At 43.4% G+C, this 20960-nt stretch overlaps 1 protein-coding gene across 1 annotated transcript in view; it reads right to left on the bottom strand.

Annotated features, from left to right (window-relative positions):
• The window catches only part of GPER1 (G protein-coupled estrogen receptor 1), a 58522-nt gene extending 38918 nt beyond the window's left edge, over positions 1-19604 (bottom strand). The window contains exon 1 of the mRNA XM_069209203.1: positions 19444-19604. The gene's annotated coding sequence lies outside the window, so the exon portion shown is untranslated. The remainder of the gene's footprint in view (positions 1-19443) is intronic.
• Positions 19605-20960: the final 1356 nt, after the last annotated feature.

Raw genomic sequence — 20960 nt, 5'->3', positions numbered from 1 at the left:
TGCATGGAATTACACTAAATTTGGCATGAAGCTGGCTCTTCATCCAGAAAGCATACGTTTTGTGATTTGGGGTAAATCCATTCATTAGTTTTAGAGAATATAAGGTTAAAAAATATTTGAATATCTGGACAGTTTAGTATGAAGGACTCTCATGAGAGTCCTTTGAACCTAATTGTACAAAGCAGAGCATTCAGATAGGCCCAGATGCCTTTTTTCTGTTGGGCCAATTAGCTTCCACTGGAGACATGCTCCTGCGCAGCAGCCACTCTGATTGGTCTACCTGCAACATGAAGAAAAATGTTGAAGGCAGCCATTACAGAACTCTGGGACTTAGGGCCTGATTTAGAGTTTGGTGGAGGGGGGTTACTCCATCACAGACATGACAGATATCCTGTCCTTCATATTATGATAATAGCCTATGGAGATCATAATACAGCAGACTGGATATCCGTCACGTTTGTGACAGAGTAACCTGTCCACCAAATATATATATATATATACACACACACACATATATATATATATATATATATATATATATGTATATATATATATATATATATATAATATATCTATACACATATATATATATATATATATGCCACAACTCCGTCTTCAAAAGAAACAAAGACAAGAGACGTACTCCCATTTAAAGCTTGTATTTAATTAACTCAAATGTGAATCCGGTGAAAGAAACGTTTCTGACAAATCCCTGATGCGTTTCAATCCACCTGGCAGGACCCAGCCTCTCACACATCATAACTCCATCTTCGAAAGAAACGAAGACAAAAGACGTACTCCTGTTTAAAGCTTGTATTTAATTTACTCAAATGTAAATCCGGTGAAAGAAAAGTTTCTGAAACATCCCTGACGCGTTTCGGTCCACCTGGACCTTGTTCACGGGTAAACTTTATGTCATTACATTTTGGCAGTTCCATCACAGCAATATGTGACCACAAACTTATATTTCATCAGCTACTATCAAAGGGACCGTACCCAGTTCGTGCATTCATCATTACATTTTTCATTTAACATGTCATTGAGTCCTACTCACCAGTCTGTCCTTGGTTATTTTTATGATGTAGGCTGGGATTTGTAGTCAATAAATATCCATTGCTTGCCCACAGTGGGCTTATGTTGCCTTTCGCCCCTTCGTGAGTTTCTCTGCACATGACTCTCTCTCTCTCTCTATATATATATATATATAGATATATATATATATATATATATATATATATATATATATATATATAGCATGGTAGTGATACCCTGTCACCTAGGCCTTGTGGGAGACTCATCCCAATATAATTAATTTTTTCAAAAACCTGCTATGTTGCGGGACTCTGGAATGTCTGCCCATGGGATTGTGGCTTTTTCTCTTTTAGAAAACAGCTGTTGGCATTTTAATTGTAAAAAAAAAAATGTCCCTGGGGTGGGCCAGAACCCAAGGTCTTCTGTATTAAATTTAGGCAGAGGGGGTTGTGAGTGGGGCCCTCCTACCCAAGACAGTAATGGGCCCTGGAGACCTCATCCCCTGGGGCTGAATATGCTAAAAAGGGGGAAAAAGGCACTTTGCTCTCCATCCCGAGCCAGTTATGGGCCTTGAGGATCTCATTTCCTGGGGCCTTTTGAGCTTAGTGAAGCCTCGGGGACCCCATCTCCTGGAGCCGATCGAAAATTAAAGAGGCAGGGGTGTGTAGTCCCCCTTCCACGGCCTTGCAGAGGCCCCAGGGACCCCATCCCCACCAGCCCAGATGAACCACTATGTCTGAGTAGCCCACACCCAGGACACAGTAGTTTGCCTGCTGCAAGAGCATGGACAGGAAAACATATGTCTGATCCCACCTGGCAGGAGCATTTTTAAAGCTCCCACCGGGTTTGAGCACTTATGTCATCCCTGCTCGCAGAAATGTGGGCATGGAAGGCATGTCTGCTCCCACTCAGCGGGAACATCAAAATTGCTTCCGCCAGGTAGGAGCACACTTTTGTTTCCCTGCCCTTTGGGACACACACATTGTGCCTGCCTGACAGACTCGCCCGGCAGGAGCAATATAGGCACCCACAGCACCCAAGAGCTAGCTGGCACAGCAGGGTCCTGGGACACCCCCGCAGCCTCCAACTTATTGTTTGGTGGGTGTCCCAGGTGTGCACTGGGGCACCTACTCACAAGTACCTGAGATCCCAGGCAATGGAGTCCCTGGGGCCACTCTAGGCTCAGGAAGGGGGGCAGCATGCACTCCATCCCATACCCTTCATGAACAAAAAAGGCCCCAGGCAATGGGATCCTGGTGCCCATAGTGGCTAGGGAAGGGCAGACTTGCAGCCCCACCTCTTAATATATCTACATGTTTGATATGGTCCCCGGGGCCACTGTTGGTTCAGGGAGGGGGGCCACGTGCCTCCCTGCGCTCTTTAGAATGATCTTTTGTGCCTGAGGAATGGGGTCCCCGGGGCCATTATTGGCTCATGGAGGGAGGTGTGCGCCACACCACCACTTAATTTAAAAAAGGCCACAGAGGATGGTGTCCTGGGGCCACCACTGGCTCAGGGAGGGGGCGTACACACTCTCCTCTTCAAAAATAGAAAGGCCCTAGGGAATGGGTTGCTGGGCCTCTAGTGGCTCAGGGAGGGGGGTGCCCACCCTCTTCTCTTAATAAAAAAGAAAGGCTGCAGGGGATGGGGTTGCCAGGGTTGTAAAGGCTTGAAGAGGGGGCTGCGCATCTCCCTCTTCGATAGTTGAAAAAAAAAATAGTTCTGGGGAGCACCGGAAATCGAACTGAATAATAAATGAGCAGCAGGATCCTTTCACTGCTCTTTCAAGGAGCACCCCATAATGCCCTGTGAGGGATTTTTTGTTTATAATGTTTTTAGGTCGGTGGTGGCCCTAATGTTGTTGGCTGCTGCAATGGGTGCTGCCCCAGAAACATTAAAAAAACTAAGGCCCATGATTAAAAGAAAATGGTGGAGCCCGACGCTGTGCCAAAATTGGCAGTGTCGCGCTCCGTCATTTTCACAACTCAGGGATGCGCCGTATTTAACTGAATACAACACACCCCTGTGTTGTCCCCTGCACTGGTGCTAAATTAAGCTTCCTGCGCCAATGCAGGCATCCTTGCACCATCGTGCAAGGAAGTCTGCATTGAGGGATTTGATTGTTTATTTGTGAGAAGGTGTCCCTTCCTGCACATAAACAATCACTAATGGCAATTTGCTACTTCTGTGTGTCCTGCAGAATGCAGGACACAGAAGTGCCAGAGCGATAATTGGAAATTATTGTTTATGTTCAGGAAGGCTGTGTGTGACATGCGGTTGGCTGCTCCCAAAGGGTTGGACAATAGGGTTGCTTGTCTGCAAGGGGGTGACCGCAGTGCCCTTTGGCCAAACGCCCATGGCCAGAGGCTGTGCACAGCTGGGGTTGGACTTAGGCCTGCCCTAAAGTAACTATAACTTGCGCCCTTGTCATGCACTGCTAAATACCTCACATATTACATCACTCAAGACATGATCTATGACACCATTGATGATATCACTGCAACATCTGAAATACCATCATTGATGGCAAAAGTGTACATGGCAAGTGAACGGGTTATAGTTTCTTTAGGGTACGAGTTATAGTTACAAGAGATAACTACAACTGATGAATTTCAGTGTTTGAGTTTAGAAGATGACTGTCATTGAAATTTTCATCTAACTATAATGTTTTTTTTTAGTGAATATATAATATGTGTGTGTGTGTGGGGGGGGTAAAACAAGAGCCTTTTACCATTTCAGGCACAGTATTATAGCTTTGAATTGGTAAAATACCATCCAAGCTGAACTGCTTCTTTGTTGCATAATTTATGCAGCACTCTAAGCCTGAAAGAGTATTTCTTTTACTTATACTGGGTGCTACCTTGTGTGTGAACAAAGCTAAACCTCTCTGAAGATCTATAATTATAGCAAAACACGTGCAAGGGGTTGCTTTTACTCATTCAAATTTGGCTTGGATGGTATTTTACCAATCAAAATCTGTAATACTGTACCCAGAGTGATAAAAGGCTTTTGTCATTTTACAGCTCGGGTGGATGGCACTGTGCTAATCCTATGCTTAAAGACTCTGCTGTAGAAATGGCAACATACTTTGCCCCTTTCTAGCTCAGCGTGGATGGGACTATGCTAGTCCTTTATTTTAAAACTTTGTTAGAAAAACAGACATTTGAGGTGAGTGGGTTCAGAGTGTTGCTGGTGTTGTAGGATGCCAGTAGGTAGTTGTAGTTAGAACCTAGTTTCCATAGAAAAAGTGTTTTTTTATTTGGCTAAATCTTTTTCGCCTTGAAGAATCTTCACAAACTTTTCTAACTAAAAGTGTGCCTTGAGTTCTTGTTGTGCATGGAAAGTTTCCAGGTGATCCATCAAAGGTGGGGGGGAGGGAGAAAGCAGGGTTAAAAAAAAAGTGAGATTAGTTCCCCTTTTACTTCCCATATGGATTTTGAACACGACTACAGCCCAAACCGTTGAACGGAAATACACCAAATTTGGCTGAAAGGTAACTTTTGGTCCAGAAAGCAGCCTTCTTGTTATTTGGTGTAAATCTGTTCAGTAGTTTCAGACAAGAGAAATTAAAGGCAAACCAAATTTGTATATCTAAAGGTGCCAACACTTGGCGAATCCTCCCGATCTAGTTCAGAGATCTGATTGGCTGACAACACGTCAACCAGAAAACTTTAGCAGACATTTTGAGACTTGGCTTCAGCAGAGTCTCAAAAACAAACAAAACAAAATGAAAGGGGGGCAGTGTACTTTACCCTAACCACCTATCATTGGTCCAGGGGTCCCTCTTGGACCCCGCCAGGGCATAAAAAGCATTTTTTTTAATTCACAATGAAATTTAAGAATTTCACTGTGAATTAAAAAAAAAAAAAAACAAGCATGATCTGTCGCACTTGCTTTCCATTTTGCCCCTGGGTGGGCCAGGTCCTGTGGGGCATATTTAGTTTTTATAAATGAGGAGTGGACGCACCACCTCCCTGGGGCTTCCTTCTTGGAATATGCATGGGGCCGCATGGTCCCCCCAGGCCCTGGGGACCACCACCTCCCAGGGGCAAGAAAGAAAAAATAAATGGTGGGCGGCCCTCGATCCCCCCAGTGCCACAGGGGTCCCCGCCTCCCCAGGGATACATTATAGAAATATGCAGGGAGCTGAGCAGACCCCCCAGGACCTGGGGACCACCACCTCCCCGGGGTCAAATGGACCCCCGAGCGCTGGGGACTGTACCTCCCCAGGGCTACAATACCACTTAACGAGGGGGTCCTCATGGACCCCGGGCCTCGAGGACTACCACCTCCCTGGGACCAAATAGAAAGAAGGAGAGGAGACCAGCGTGGCCCCCTCTACTGGAGCCATATAGCGCCCTGGGGTACACCAACCCCCAGAGCCGGCTTCTGCTACTTCCCGGGTTGCCCACCCGTGGGAGGTAGCTGTTTGCTTTTGCTTGGCAGGAGCTGTGACAGCTCCCGCCAAGCAGAAGCAAACATAACTCTGCTCTCAGCAAGTGGGAGATTTAAAACTGCTCCCACTTGCTGGAGTGGAGTTTTCATCTCCTTCCCTGCCCGCAGACATATGGGCAGGGAAAGAGATGAAAGTATGGCTCCTGCACGCAAGGAGCTGCATTTACAGCAGCTCCCTGTGTGCAGGAGCAATGCAGGCTCCCGCAGGAGGCGGGGAACCGGCTGGGACTATTGGGGCCTTGAGGCTTTCCCCCGCAGTCCCTAATCATATTAACTTCATGGGCATGGCCAAGGCAAAGCAAGGGTGTTTTCTCTGAATTTCCACCATGAATAGTTGTCTGTAATCCTTTATGGATGTGTTTGTATTCTTTCTTTTTTCAAGCACAATATCTCATGTAGTGTCTGGCAAGTGGGTTTTTTCTTGTCATCTGCTGCTGAGACCAGAGATTGTGTCCTAAACTATTAAAAACTAAAAATATGTAAACTTATCTAGAGGACCCACCTGTTTGGCCCCTATCTAAAATAGTGATATGAAACATCTTACCCCCCCCCCATTTCCCTGGAACATGGAGAGCTTTCTAAAAGGGCCCCGAAAATGTTCCCAGACAATTTTGGAGATACATTTTTGATGTACAGGAATATGATCACATCTCCATCAAACAAAGAAGCATTGTATGAGTGCTGTTGGGTAGGCCCTGTGGCCAACAACGTCATGCACGGCCAAAGTCCATGTGCCGCGGTGGTTTGATTAACGTAAGTAATTTAAATTACTTTACGTTAAAAAACATAGAAATTCACTTAAAAAAACAAAGATTACAGGGACGTTATAGTTAGAAAATAGAATTAAAAAAACATAGTAATTCACTTAAAAAAAACAATGGTTACTGGGACGTTATAGTTAGGGCTCATATTTCAAACGTACAAAACCATAGAAATTCATCTGTTATAGTTAAAGTTATTTCGATAATCTATAACTGACGCCCTAGGATAACTGTAACTCGCACCCTTGCCATACACTGCTAATTACCACTGATATTACATCACTCATGACATTTTATATGATATGGTTGAGAATATCACTGTAACAGTTGCAGTAACATTATTGATGAGAAAATTATGCATGGCCGGGGCACGAGTTATAGTTTCTTGAACTAACTCTAACTAAAACAGCTGAATTTCTATGGTTTTGTATGTTTGAAATGTGAGCCTAACTATAGCGTCCGTGTAACCTTTGTTTTTTAAGTGAATATATATATATATATATATATATATATATATAGATATATATATATAGATATATATATATATATAGATGTGGAAGGGACAGTGCTGGTTAGAACATTTTTACCAGGGCTGCTTTGGGTTCTCAGTCTGGCCCTGAAGAAAACTACAGTAGTCAGCAATTCTTTTTTAAATTTAGCCTTACTTTTGTGTTATTTTGGGGAAAATGTGAAATTAGTACTGTGTAAGAAAGTGTATCTCTTCTTTCTAAAAAAAACGGCATAAACAACAGACTTGAGGTGCTGTAATGACAATCTTCCCAACTTCCAGGAGCAAGCAGAGTTGTATTAAAAACAACATGTTTAGTACAGTTTTTGCATTTTTCTAGGAGGAAGTCCATATTTCCTCATTCTTGTGGCTTCAACCTACTTGCAGTCGACAAAATTCTGAATTTCGCAAGACGTGAAATGTGTAGATCCCTCAAGGTTTTCCCAAAGAAGCTAATCATTGAAAAAAAACAAATAATGAAAATAAGTAGGAAAAATGCCATTTGTGACACGTTTTCATCTGTCATTTTTTTGTCACAGTTGCTGATTTACAAAAGCAATTTACTGTTATGTCTAATGGATCCTTTTGGTTATGGGCATGTATATGGCTTGTAGGTTCTCCAAAAAACAACCAATTCACTGCAGTGTGTAATGATTTTTAATTGTGTACTGTCCCTTCGGCAATTCATATGGTAAATAAATATAATGAATGAAAAATGGCTATGAAGGAAAATGAATTTGTTTCTGAAATGTTCACAAAATACTGAGTCTAAGAACAGTGGGTATTTGTAAACCACTGAATTTCAGGTTACGTATGCTATCATGTAATTCCGGTGGATTTTTGCTAAATATCTTCTTTCTTACACACTAGATAACATTTGAAAGTCCAAAATGCAGAGGAATCCAATGGGAAATAACAAATGTGCCACTGTTGTGTGTTCCCACGTGTCTCCTAGCAAAAATGGTTCCCAACTTGTGTGGATTGGTCTAACAGCTGCAACACAAATCACCCTGAAATGCGACCTAGGCAGATCACATTTCACCAATCAAAATCAATGCTTTTTTAACAAAGTGGATAGCTGCAAGAGTCCAGGGTGGTGTGAATGGATATCACATGATTTTTTACCCAGCAGGCCTTGCAAACCTCAGTCTTTGGCTCTTAGCACCCATTTTCCTCACATTTTGGTGAGAGAAAGTTCTGGAATCTGTGGGGATCAACAAAATTCATACCACCCCGCATTCCTACTCTTCTCCCAATCAAAATGTTACCCCATTTGTGTGATTGAGCCTGTGACACAAAATACTTCAAAACATGACGTGGAGGCATAAAAAAAATCTGAGAGGAAAGTGACCTATATTGGAAATTTGGCTTCCTGGGGATTTTGGGGCCTCGCTCATCCGCAACCAAGGAAACCTACTACAACAGACATTTCTAAAGATTAGATACTGAGGGAAGTGCTAGATTGTCTGACTTGTGTGGATGTCATGACGTTTTTTTTTTACCTAGAATGCCTTGATTACCTCAAACTTAGCCTAAAAACATGGATTGCCCTCCCATTTCTGGGAGGGAAAGCTCCAGAAACTGTGGGAATCCCAGAAATTCCCACAACCCAGTACATTTCTCATTTAAAACAGTGCACTACTTGTGCAACGGGTCAAGCACTTGTGACACAAAACACCCCAAAATGAAAAGTGGAGACATCCCATTTTGCCAATTAAAACTAACCCCTTTTGGTATGTGGCTGGCTGCACCAAGGGAACACCTACAGACCCTTTTCCCCAATCTGCCCCCAGAGGTTGCAGGAAGATTGAAAGTGAAAGGCCCGTTTTGGTGGGAGCTCTGTCTAATGCCAGGTCAGGGTACCACCATCCCTTTCGGTAAAGATTCATTTTATTTCTTTTGGTCTGTTGTGCTTTCTGCCCCCTGGGGAGCATTGGGGGTTAAGACCCCTATCTGCCCCACTGGGGCAGACACACTGTTGTGAGTAGGGGAGGTGAAGAGCTATAGCCTCTTTCCAGGATGGCCACTACCCAACCCCTCAAAAGAAATTCCCTGGTGTCTATGTGGTGGATCCCTGCTTTGCAATCACTCTCTTGTGGCGTTCCCCAAGCAGAGATCAACTAGGGATAGATGTCATTGGAAAGGGGAGATTCACCTCTTTCCAACAATACCTCATCCATTGAAATTGGCTCCTTTTGCAGTCACTTTGACCATTAACCCCTCGGGTGCCCTGGACGTAATGGTTACATCCTAGGAAGCACCGCTCGGGTGCCCAGGACGTAACCGTTACATCCAGACAGGGGCCCACGGGGGAAATGCTAGCGCTCCCACCTGGGGCCAGTCACCCCCCTCCCCTGGGCAGGGATGGAAGGGGAATTGCTTCCCCTTCCGCCCCCACCCCTTGTTCCCCCCCCATGGCATCTGATGATGTCAGACCTCATCAGAGGCTGCCCCCACAGCGCTGGAAGCATTTCTCCTCCGATCACGTGGAGGGGCGAGAGAGGCATGAAAGGCGAGGGAATACCTTTCCTCGCCTTTCATGTCTCTCTCAGCAGAAATGCCACTAGACACCAGGGAGTTTGTTATTTTTTTAAATTATTTTATAAGGGGAGCGGCCCCTTGGGCAAGGGATGCTCCCCAGGGGGGGAATTTATTTTTAGCCCATTTCATCGGCCTATTATAATTAGGCCGATATGCCCCCGAGGGGGGGCAGAAACCGCTAAACACAAGGGGTCATTTTTTGTTTTTTTTTGTTTTATGTATGTGGGAAGCGACCCCTTAGGCAAGAGTCACTCCCTTGGGGGAAAATTTACCTTTAAGCAATTTCTGCCCCCCTTGGGGGCAGATTAGCCTATTTTTATTAGGCCAATCTGCCACTAGACACCAGGGAGCTTTGTTTTTAATTTATGTTTATACACCAGCAAGGATCGCTCCCCTGAGGGGCAAATTGTATGTAGGCCATTTCTGCCCCTTTTGGGGGCAGATCGGCCTATTTTTATTAGTCCAATCTTCCACAAGACACCAGGGAGTTTTGTTTTTAATTTATGTTTATACATAGGCAAGGGTTGCTCCCCTGAGGGGCAAATTGTATGTAGGCCATTTCTGCCCCTTTGGGGGCAGATCGGCCTATTTTTATTAGTCCAATCTGCCCCCAAGGGGGGCAGAAACCACTAGACACCACAGATTTTTTTTTTGTCAGTTTTACGTGAGGGGAGCGACCCCTTAGGCAAGTGTCGCTCCCCTGAGTGGGCAAATTTGTTGTAGGCCATTTCTGCCTCCCTTGTGGGCAGATCGGTCTGTTGTAATTAGGCAAAACCCTCGACACCAAGGATTTTTTTTGTTTTGTTTATTTTATTTTTTTACATGTAGGGAGTGACCCCTCAGGCAAGGGTCGCTGCCCGGGGGCAAATTGTCTTAAGGCCATTTCTGCCCCCCTTGGGGGCAGATCGCCCTATTTTTGTTAGGCCAATCTGCCCCCAAGGGGGGCAGAAACCACTAGACACCAGGGATTTTTATTTTTTTGCATCAGTTTCATGCAAGGAGAGCGACCCCTTAGGCAAGGGTTGTTCCCCTGGTGGGGGGGATTTATTTTAGGCCATTTCTACCCCCTTTGGGGCAGACCAGCCTATTTTTATTAGGCCGATCTGCCCCCAAGGGGGGCAGAAACCACTAAGCACCAGGGATTTTTTTTTGCGCCAATTTCACAAAAGGGGTGCGACCCCTTAGCTCACCTGCTAAGGGGAGCAGAAATGGCCTATTTTTATTAGGCTGATCTGCCCCCTGGGGGGCAGAAACCACTTAGGACCCCGGGATTGGTGTGTGTAGGTGTGTGTTTTGTTTGGGGGGGCAGCCCCTTGGGCAAGGGTCACTCCCCATGGGGGGCACCTTACTGTTGGCCATATCTGCCCCCCCAGGGGCAGATTGGCCTATTTTTGGAAGGTCCATCTGCCCCCAAGGGGGGCAGAAAGCCCACCAGAGACCAGGGAAGATTTTTTTTCATACCCCCACCTCAAATAAATGGGGACAAAGTTGTTCTGCCCACCGGTGGGCCGATGGGGCAATTACCCCAGATCCACTCCTGGGGGAGGGGGGCAGAAAGCACACTAGATGCCAGGCCAGGGAATTTAAAAAAAAATAGTGGGGTGGTGGCTACCAACCAGTATGGGCCTGGTTATGCCCCCACCCAACTGAAGGGGGTAACAGTCTTTCAGCTCTCCCTCCGCACACTAAAACATCTTATCCCACAGCAAGTAAGAGGACATTTGATTATTTGGGGTTTTGGTTTTACATTTGGGCCATGAGAGTTTGGCTAACTCTCAATATCGTCCCACTTGGAATGGTGAGGGCTGCACTTTTTGGACTTTGGGATGCTGCCATATAGAAAAATCCACAAGACCTAGACACATCTGAAAACTAAACATCTGGGTGATTCCACAGTGGTGTGCTTCACATGCACCCCGCACCATTGTCTTACCCACAATGCCCTGCAAACCTCCAACTTTGCTGGAAATCACGCATTTTTCCCACATTTTTGTGATGGAATCATCCGGAATCTGCAAGAATCCACAAAATTCCTACCACCCAGCATTGTCTCACCTATACAGATAAAAATTCTGCATACTTGTCATCCTAAAAATGTTTTTTTCCAAACTGCCCTTTCGAACCCGCTTTGGTTCCCCCTCAATTTCAGCATGTTTTTGGCTCTTTCCTGTCACAGGCACTTGGCCCACCTACACAAGTGAGGTATCATTTTTAATGGGAGACAGAGGGGAACGTTGGGTGGTAGGAAATTTGTCCCAGTTCTGTGATTCCACACAGAAATGTGGGAAAATGCAATTTTTTAGCTAAATTTGAGGCTTGCTGAGGATTCTGGGTAAGAAAACATTGGGGGATTCACGCAAGTCACACCTCCCTGAACTCCCTCGGGTGTCTAGTTTTCAGAAATGTCTGGGTTTGGTAGGTTTCCCCAGATGGCTGCTGAGCCCAGGACCAAAAAACGCAGGTACCCCCCCACCCCACAAAAACAAGTCGTTTTGTATTTGATCATTTTGATATGTCCAGATAGTGTTTTGGGGCATTTCCTTTCGCAAGCACTAGTCCTACTCACACAAGTGAGGTACCATTTTTATCGGGAGACTTGGGGGAACGCCGGGTGGAAGGAAGTTTGTGGCTCCTCTCAGATTCCAGATCTTTCTGTCACAAAAATGTGAGGAAAATGTGTTTTTTTGGCCACATTTTGAGGTCTGCAAAGGATTCTGGGTAACAGAACCTGGTGAGAGCCCCACAAGTCACCCCATCTTTTATTCCCCTAGGTGTCTAGTTTAAAACAAATTGCAGGTTTGGTAGGTTTCCCTGGGTGCCGGCTGAGTTAGAGGCCAAAATCTACAGGTAGGCACTTTGCAAAAAACACGTCAGATTTCAATGTAAAAATGTGATGTGTCCATGCTGTGTTTCCTATCGCGAGCATTAGGCCTGCCCACGCAAGTTGGGTACCATTTTTATCGGGAGACTTGGGGGAACACAGAATAGCAAAACAAGTGTTATTGCCCCTTGTCTTTCTTTACATTTTTTCCTTCCAAATGTAAGACAGTGTAAAAAAAGATGTCTATTTGAGAAAGGCCCTGTAATTCACATGCTAGTATGGGCACCCCGGAATTCAGAGATGTACAAATAACCACTGCTTCTCAACACCTTATCTTGTGCCCAAATTGGAAATACAAAGGTTTTCTTGATACCTATTTTTCACTCTTTATATTTCAGCAAATTAATTGCTGTGTACCCGGTAGTGAATGAAAACCCATTGCAAGGTGCAGCTCATTTATTGGTTCTGGGTACCTAGGGCTCTTGATGAACCTACAAGCCCCATATATCCCCGTAACCATAAGAGTCCAGCAGACGTAATGGTATATTGCTTTCAAAAATCTGACATGGCAGGAAAAAGTTACAGAGTAAAACATTGAGAAAAATGGCTGGGTTTTTTCACCTCAATTTCAATATTTTTTATTTCAGCTGTTATTTTCTGTGGAAAAACCTTGTAGGATCTACTCAAATTACCCCTTGCTGAATTCAGAGTTTTGTCTACTTTTTAGAAATGTTTAGCTTTCTGGGATCCAGCATTGGTTTCATACACATTTCTCTCTCTAACTGGAAGGAGGCTGAAAGCAAAAAATTAGTAAAAATGTGGTATGTCCCAGTAACATGCCTAAATTGTGTTGAAAACGGGTTTTCTGATTCAAGTCTGCCTGTTCCTGAAAGCTGGGAAGCTGGTGATTTTAGCACCGAAAACCCTTTGTTGATGCCATTTTCATGGAAAAAACATCAAGCCTTCTTCTGCAGCCCTTTTTTCCAATTTTTCTGAAAGAAACCTACATTTTCACTGTATTTTGGCTAATTTCTTGGTCTCCTTCAGGGGAACCCACAAACTCTGGGTACCTCTAGAATCCCTAGGATGCTGGAAAAAAAGGAAGCAAATTTGGCATTGGTAGTTTATATGGACAAAATGTTATGAGGGCCTAAGCGCAAACTGCCCCAAACAGCCAAAAAAAGGCTAGCCACCTGAGGGGAAAAAGCCTGGCAGCGAAGGGGTTAAACAAACATAGCAGTGCCTGACCATAACATGGTTACTGTAAGCACCCAGGCTGCTTGCCACAAAAACGAAATAAGAAGATGCCATATGCTAATGGTTATTTAACTAAATTGCACACATTCTCTTTGCTTCCTGGATTACTTCCCAAGCACCAATCATGAAAGTTAAAAATCTGCATACAAAATCCTATTATCAACATTATCGATTTTCTTTATGGATTACAAGAACTCTGGCATAGAGCTGAACCTTTCTGTAGCCAGACCAATTAGGTAATATGTATAAATGGGCCAGAGAGGATCTTGTTTGCTTAAACACAGTGTGAAAGGTAAAGTACACCTGTATGTTTGTAGAGAGCACCTTGAACTTCACCTCGGGCCGCACACATAGTTGATGCACATTGAGGGGGAAAGATGTAATCAGTCCCATTGACCCTTAAACTTGACATGCCTAAAGTGTTAGGGAAAGCATGGCGCTGAAATGCCTGATCTGATAAAGGTTATACTGCCAATGTTAGGTCAACAGCAGTGCCTTCAGTGGTGTCCCAGCCAGACAGCAGTGAAACGGGGTTTCTAAGCAGTTTCAGGCAGAATGAACCATTTTAATTGCTGTTTTCACTCAGCCTCTTAAAAAAGAATATCGAAGAGGAATCACAGATGTCTAGGGCAGCCCAAGAGGATTAGGAAAGCTACCATTTAAGGCCGGTTTTGCTTTTTTTAGGTCTGGTTTGATAACACAGCTGTCAGACAACCTATTCTTTTCAGTTCTATAAAGGATACACAGTGGGCTTTGGCTGCGCCCCGGGCAGAATTACCCTTTCACCAAATACTCCTGGCTGCTTGGTGTATCATACCACCTCTTATGGAGTGCTTCCATGACCATGCATGAGGAGCTATTTTACATCTCAAAAGTGCACTGGACCATCGGATACTGAATAATGTATGTAATAAATGCATTATATATGGGATACCATCTTTTTTTTTATTTTTCCCTGCAGCAGACTTTAAAAAAATGCTTTGGTGAGAGGTTGAGATGTATGTCAGAGCTAATGACTTTGCCAAGGCTTGCTTCAGCATGGTCACTGTCTGCCACCCTGGAAGCACCCCTTTAATTCTATCACTGTAACTAGCATCTCAGTGCATGGGTGTCTTTTAGGCATAGGATGACCTGATCACTCCACGTCATTACAGACTCTGGGCCTGATTTAGAGATTCCGGAGGGGTTACTATGCCACAAATGTGACAGATATCCCGGAAACATTATTATGATTTCTATAGGCCATAATGAGATCGTAAAATGACGGACAGGATATCCGTCATTTTTGGGACGGAGTAACCCCCTCTGCCAAACTCTAAATCAGGCCCTCTGTTTCCAGTTCTGCCTTTCTGATCCACAATTCACTGATTTCGGGTGGGTTAGTCTAATTTCTTCTGTGGAAGCAACACAATGAGATAGTACTAGGCTATCACACCAAATTCCAAGACTAGATCCCCTGGAGGGAGCCAGTCACACTCTTCTGGAATTTAAAGCGGTTACATTGGACATGAATATTAATCTTCATATTAATCTCATAAGCAGAGCAACATTATGAGTTTTGGTGGAATTTAAAATTCTAAGGGGTAAGATGAAGAGCCTTTGGGTACCAGTCACCTAAATGCTCTAGAGTCAGAGATGTGGCCTCTTTGACTCTTGGACTTCCATTTAGACGAGTCAGCCATTTAAACAGAACAGTTGACAAAGAAATTAGATACAACAGTGAGATTCTATGAAGCCTAAAATGATGAGCTTGATTTACCCTTCTGGGGACAAAATACACACAGAATACCAAAGTTCACCTCTACTCTCTCTCCTTTGATTTCCTAATAGAAGGTGGAGAAAAGAAATGTCACCTTGATGTCTCAAGCCACTTGGAGAGAAGGGTGATAAAGTGGGATGGGTTTTTCCAACATCACATGACTGAGGGATCACATTTTAGGTTAAAGTAAAGTTCTACTTGAAAGAGTTATTTTCACAAAGCAAAAGCCCTGTCTTGTAAATTAGGAGGCCGGGTCTCCTAGCGTATATCTTCCATGAGTAGCTGTTATTGAGCCAAGACGTAAAATCTTTCTTAGTTGCACCAGAGAGGGAAAATGAGTCCCTCAACCCATTTCAAAGATTTGTTGGATGGATCCCATTGTCTGCAGACAAATGTAAACATGGGCTAATAAACAAATTGACAGCCCAGCATAGAAATACAACTCTAAAGACTACATGTAGCAAGTTTCTGTTTTCCATCTTATTTCATCCAAGTAGGGAACATATTTAATTCCACTTGAAAGCGGATAATGAAACACTTGAACATGTCAATACTATGAGCATGAAATGTATTTTTTGTGTAGAAAATTAAACCCGTGATTTGAACATATACATTCTTTAGTTTCTCTATTTTTTTCCAGATCTCTCTGTGAATGCCTGGAAGTGTGTTTTTAGTCACACATTTTCATTCAACAAATCACCGCACCCTGGGAAGTTTAGTTTTCATTTGCTTGAATTTTAATAACATACATGATAGCTATGATTTATATACGGAAGAGCAAGGACTGGGTTCATGTTGTTTGGTGTTCTTGGTGCAACTTGGCAATCCAAAATATGTCATACTGAATATTTATTTAGCAGTTTTACACAACACAAAAAGGGCCCAATTTGGTGTCTGAACGCTTAATGTAAGGACCAGTTGTGTACACGGTACAAATTAGATATGTTTCAGAACATTTGTGAACCAAATATTTTTGATGTGTACCAGCTCAAAATGAAAAGAATCATATCAACTTGCAGTTAATGTCTATTTGTTTTATAATTGAGTGTCATAGACCCACAAAATCCCTATTAGTTTTCCTTGTACTCCCTAAAGACAACTTGTAAATGGACCCCGCCAGGCTCACAGTTGCTGTTGGTATTCTCTTTTTTACTTCTTTTTTTTCCAATAGTGGCAAGTTTACACTCCAGTATATGGTGTATGAGCAATGCTCAGTGGTTGTATACCTACATATATATGACTGACGGCACAATACGTTACTGTATTGCATTGCAAACAAAGAAAAACTCCATAGAGATGGTTTAAAAATTTTTAAAAATGTAAATGGACCACTCCTAATATGACACTTGAGTTTGGTAAGCAAGCTGAGTGGACTGGTTGGGGGGAGAGTAGAGTATAGTCCAGGGAACAACTGGGTGCTCCACCAAAGTCTTCCCAAATGCAAAACAGTTTTTTAAGGATGCACCAGTCCCTTTTATGGACATAGGCCACTTAAACAAAATGCTTCCATACTGAGAATTAAAATGTCACTACAGAGGTCTGATGTCTCACGGAGGCTATCATTCCTGCATTCGCCACCAATCACAAGTGTTGCAAATTGTGCCTTGCCTAAATAATATCCATTGGATGGGTCATTGCTTGATCCTCTATGAATGGTCAGTTTCAAAGGAACGTTGTACTAGAAGTCGGTGAGCCACCAAAAGCTTGAGCATGGCTCAAGCCTGAAGCCCGGCTCTTGCTAACTCGAGGTCCTGTTGGAACCTTGAGCCCACATTGAGCTGAGCTTTCATGTGGCTTCTACCTGCCTCCCTCCCTCTGCCCGGGTTTTGGTCTCACGGCTAGAGCTGCTGACTTTGGTATTCGAGAGCTAAATTTGAGTCTTGGTGTCACATCAACATCCTGTGCTTCTGGGCACTCACTTAATCACCTTATGCCTATAATCAATGGATGTAACTCTTGACCAAGTTTGTGCAATACAAAAACTACAGAGAGATAAAAACAAAGCCTTAGCATAAGAGAAGACAAATAGATATCCATTTAATAGCGGATTTGCAGAAAGTGAATCCAGAAAACATGGATAAATTGTGGCTTCCCTGCTTAAATTGTTTGATTTTAGGCAAATATTTTATTTCACCTAAACTATTTATTTTTTTCATTCTTGCGTATGAACACACTTTCACATATGCGTGTTCAGAATACCAGTTGAACAAAAGTCTATTGGGTTTCATTCAAAAGACTATGATGTTGCTCTAAAATAATCTGGACCATGTACAGGCTTTACATGACAACTGTCTTACCTCATAGTTCATTGATGGTTCATGTTAAAAAAAACATCATTTTTTAGAAGTACATCCAATTGCAGTGGTATAATGTGACTTATCAATGCCAAAGCTTCGACATGTTAAAGAAATGTACTTTTTTCATTTTTAAGATACTTCATCATATTGTATGTGATGTTTGTTGTATGAATTACATAGTTTCAGGCCCCATTTCATGCACAGGCTCTAAGAGCCATGCCAGACCCTTAGCTCGGTTCTCATTGCTAACTTGCTGGCTCTCCCATCTCAACTTTCTACAAAGGTTGCTTCACAAATAGGATCCGAGCTCTCAATCCAGTAGGTGTACAATTTGCACACCCTGGTTTCCAAAAAGGGGTTATTTCGTCGAACCCACCGTGTTCTGGTTCCAAAGTTAGTAGTGGCAAGACTAAATGCTGCATATAATAGGTTTATCATTGAACCTGTAAAGGAAATAATGGCGGCATGTGGAAAACATATCATAATGACCATTCAGACAGTGCAGACTACTAGTTGAACTGTTTCTAGGAGCTAGAGCAACACCTGTCACAATTCAATGGAACTAAATATATAGACTTTGGGGTGGCTTAGCCTGCTTTGTCAGTATTTGAACCTGAGACTGATAGCATAGCCCGTGACTGAGCTACCTTTTCTGCAAACTGACTGTAGTGGGTAAAATATGTGTGTTTATGATGAGCTGGAATACAGGGTGAACCCACAAACCTTTCACCGCTGAGATTTTTTAAAACGACGTTTCATGGCATTCCTATAGTGCTTAGAACAAACTGGTTGATTAAATAGTTTTACTGGCTCAGACATCTTTGCCTTATTTACCTGCAAGGTCTTAATCAGGGCCAATTCTTGGTTTCCTCTTTGCTACGATGGTGCAATGGAAGTACACATACGTACTCTAGTGTCATCTGTTATAAGGTGCCCATACCATGTGTATCAAGTTGAAAGTGACAGAAAATATAATTCTCGCTCAGATTTAGCAACATAGGGGTAATTTCTGAAAGTGGATCCATTTTCAAGAAATGGAGTTTGCTTACATGGCAGTAGCTTGAAATGTTTATAAACTTTCCTGCTGTTCTGTTCAGCGCTCAGTAGCTTCATCAGAAGCATGATGCACTATATAAGGTATACATTCCAATACATTCCAATACACCTTAAACTTCTGTTCATGCTATACCACAAAAACCCAGAATCCACTTTTCATCGGACGCTGAAACTCTGTTAGAAAACATGATGGCCCAGAAACAGAATTATTTGACCCAAATCCGTCTGCTCTCGAGTGTGTATATTTACACATCAATGACTAATGTATACACACATTTCCAGGTCAGTGCCTGTGAGGTCCTGCGGCAAGCAGGATGTTTTTTCTTCATTATGTTGCTGTGAAATTAATGCTGCAGTGTCTACTGTTTGTTGTATGTGCACTTTTAGTTCCCTAGACATACATGTGGAAAAAAAAGACAACCACAAAAGGTGTAATATCTTTAAAGCGGAAAATGTTCAATACCAACATCGAATTTAAAAATATACTGTACTTTTGTAGTAGCAAACATTTAGTAACTCCAAGTTAGAGATTAAACCACAATTTCTATTCCATCATTAAAGTGTGTTATGTAGCTTTCTTCCATCCTAAAATCTAAAGTTATACATTACCTTGTTAGATACTTTAGTGTATAAAAGGAATGACAAATACTCGAGTTAGCCTGTGAAATGGCTCAGTGAGTTTATTGTTTGCAGGTCTGATTGTATTCAGCATGCATGTCATGGGCTGCAAAACCTGCAAAGCTGAGTCAGCCTTTCAACATTTCGAGTCGTGAAACATCCGTGTCATTCGGACGTGGAATAGCAGCACTTGTTATTTATAGCGGTTCGAAACCACATAGACCCGCTTGCAAGCGCTTGCGGCATTTCCAGGCACCTTATGTTAGTAATTTCATTTTAATAGGCGCCGCTTAAATAACAACACGGGGGAGATTGTAATTGTTACGAAAACACTTTACCTTGCGCTGCTGTTTATCCGCGGATAATCACGTCACCGGAGTCGCGATTTCTCCAGAATACAACAATCTCGGTTCACGCTCCGAAAAGCCACGAATGAATTTCGTCGCGCATCCTTTCCTCCGAAGCAAGCGAACTTTTCGCGAGCTCTCGCCGGCGGGTAGTAGCGGACGCGCCGCTCTTCCCTATGAGCGGGTAGCGGCGCCGAACCGGAATTAACCGGGTAGGGCGTTCGGTTTCAGAATATCATCCCAGGCGACCGTGATTGTGGCGGATCTACAGAGACCGTTCCGCATGCCCCTGGCAACAGAGCAGCGCCCCGCGGATTCCCTGGGCAGGGCTCGTGCGTGCCCAGTGGAAGCCGCGCCGAACTGGGAGCCTTTTAAGGCGCCTGTTAACCCTCCTGCTGCTGGCCTCTTTAAACGTATTCTTACATTTATTTGCTTCTTAATTTGAAAATGCTCTATTTGCTAAACAACTAATATCCATATAACTTTGTATAATCGTCTTTTTAGAGTTTTCTAAAGATTGCTTACAGTATACCCTTCTTCTAGTTTCTACCTGTTTTTAGAAAAGCGGGGAATATATTTTTTTTGCCTCCTGGTGTTTTTTTTTTTTTAATATGGACGGACTATTGCAATTAATTTATGTGGTTCTGGGTCTGTTACATGTTCCTAACATCACCAAATTGTTATAAATCCAGAGAGGCCCGTAAACATCCGTGAGGCAGTAGTTAAAGGGGCAAATGCCTCCCCATAGTGCTGTACTACAGGAGGTGCGGTGTCACTGGGGCACAGGGGTGACGTTGCCTGAAGTACCCAGTTGTGGCTGTCTTTTACTACCAAACTGAGAGTTAAGGGGGTCATTTTTTTCTTGTTTTGCATTACCTCCTCATAGGACCGCCTTGTCCCAGTCCTTACTAAGCGAGGTGGTCCCGCCTCCCCACAGGCCGCTGAAACGCTAAACCAGTTTTTGTGTTTGTTTCATAAATCCCTCCCACCCTCCGCCATTCCTGTTATTTGCAAGACAAGACACAACAATAACGGAAGGAAGGGAGGGAACAGGAAAGGGACGAGGAGGACCTTAATCGGGGTAATGAAGATTACCGGTAAGTAACGGCACATTATGGTCCATGACACCCATGGGATACCGCAGCTCGGTCAATCAGTTCTACAGTCTCTGATCTGGAAACTGTGCGCTCCATTGACATGATGGAAAAAGGGAGGTCATTTAGAGGTCACTCAGATTGTAAAGAGCTTACGATCCCATCATCATCCCTTGTTTCCGCTGGCAGTGCCCTTAACAGCCCTAGAAATCCTATATGAAAGGGGCACTGGTAGTGTTGTATGGCACTATATCAAGGTTGATAATATCGACTTACAATAATATTGCAACTATGGCATCGCCAACTTATGTACATGTTAATTTCTCTTTTCCATATGTACTTCCATAGACTTACCTAGCAAGGTAGTGGTCAGGTCAATGTAGCGCATGTAATACTCTCTTCTATGTAAAGGAA

This window comes from Pleurodeles waltl, chromosome 10 (assembly GCF_031143425.1).
Source record: "Pleurodeles waltl isolate 20211129_DDA chromosome 10, aPleWal1.hap1.20221129, whole genome shotgun sequence".
Taxonomy (NCBI): Eukaryota; Metazoa; Chordata; class Amphibia; order Caudata; family Salamandridae; genus Pleurodeles; species Pleurodeles waltl.
Note: the sequence above shows the minus strand (reverse complement) of the source record. Positions and strands in the feature narration are given on the sequence as shown.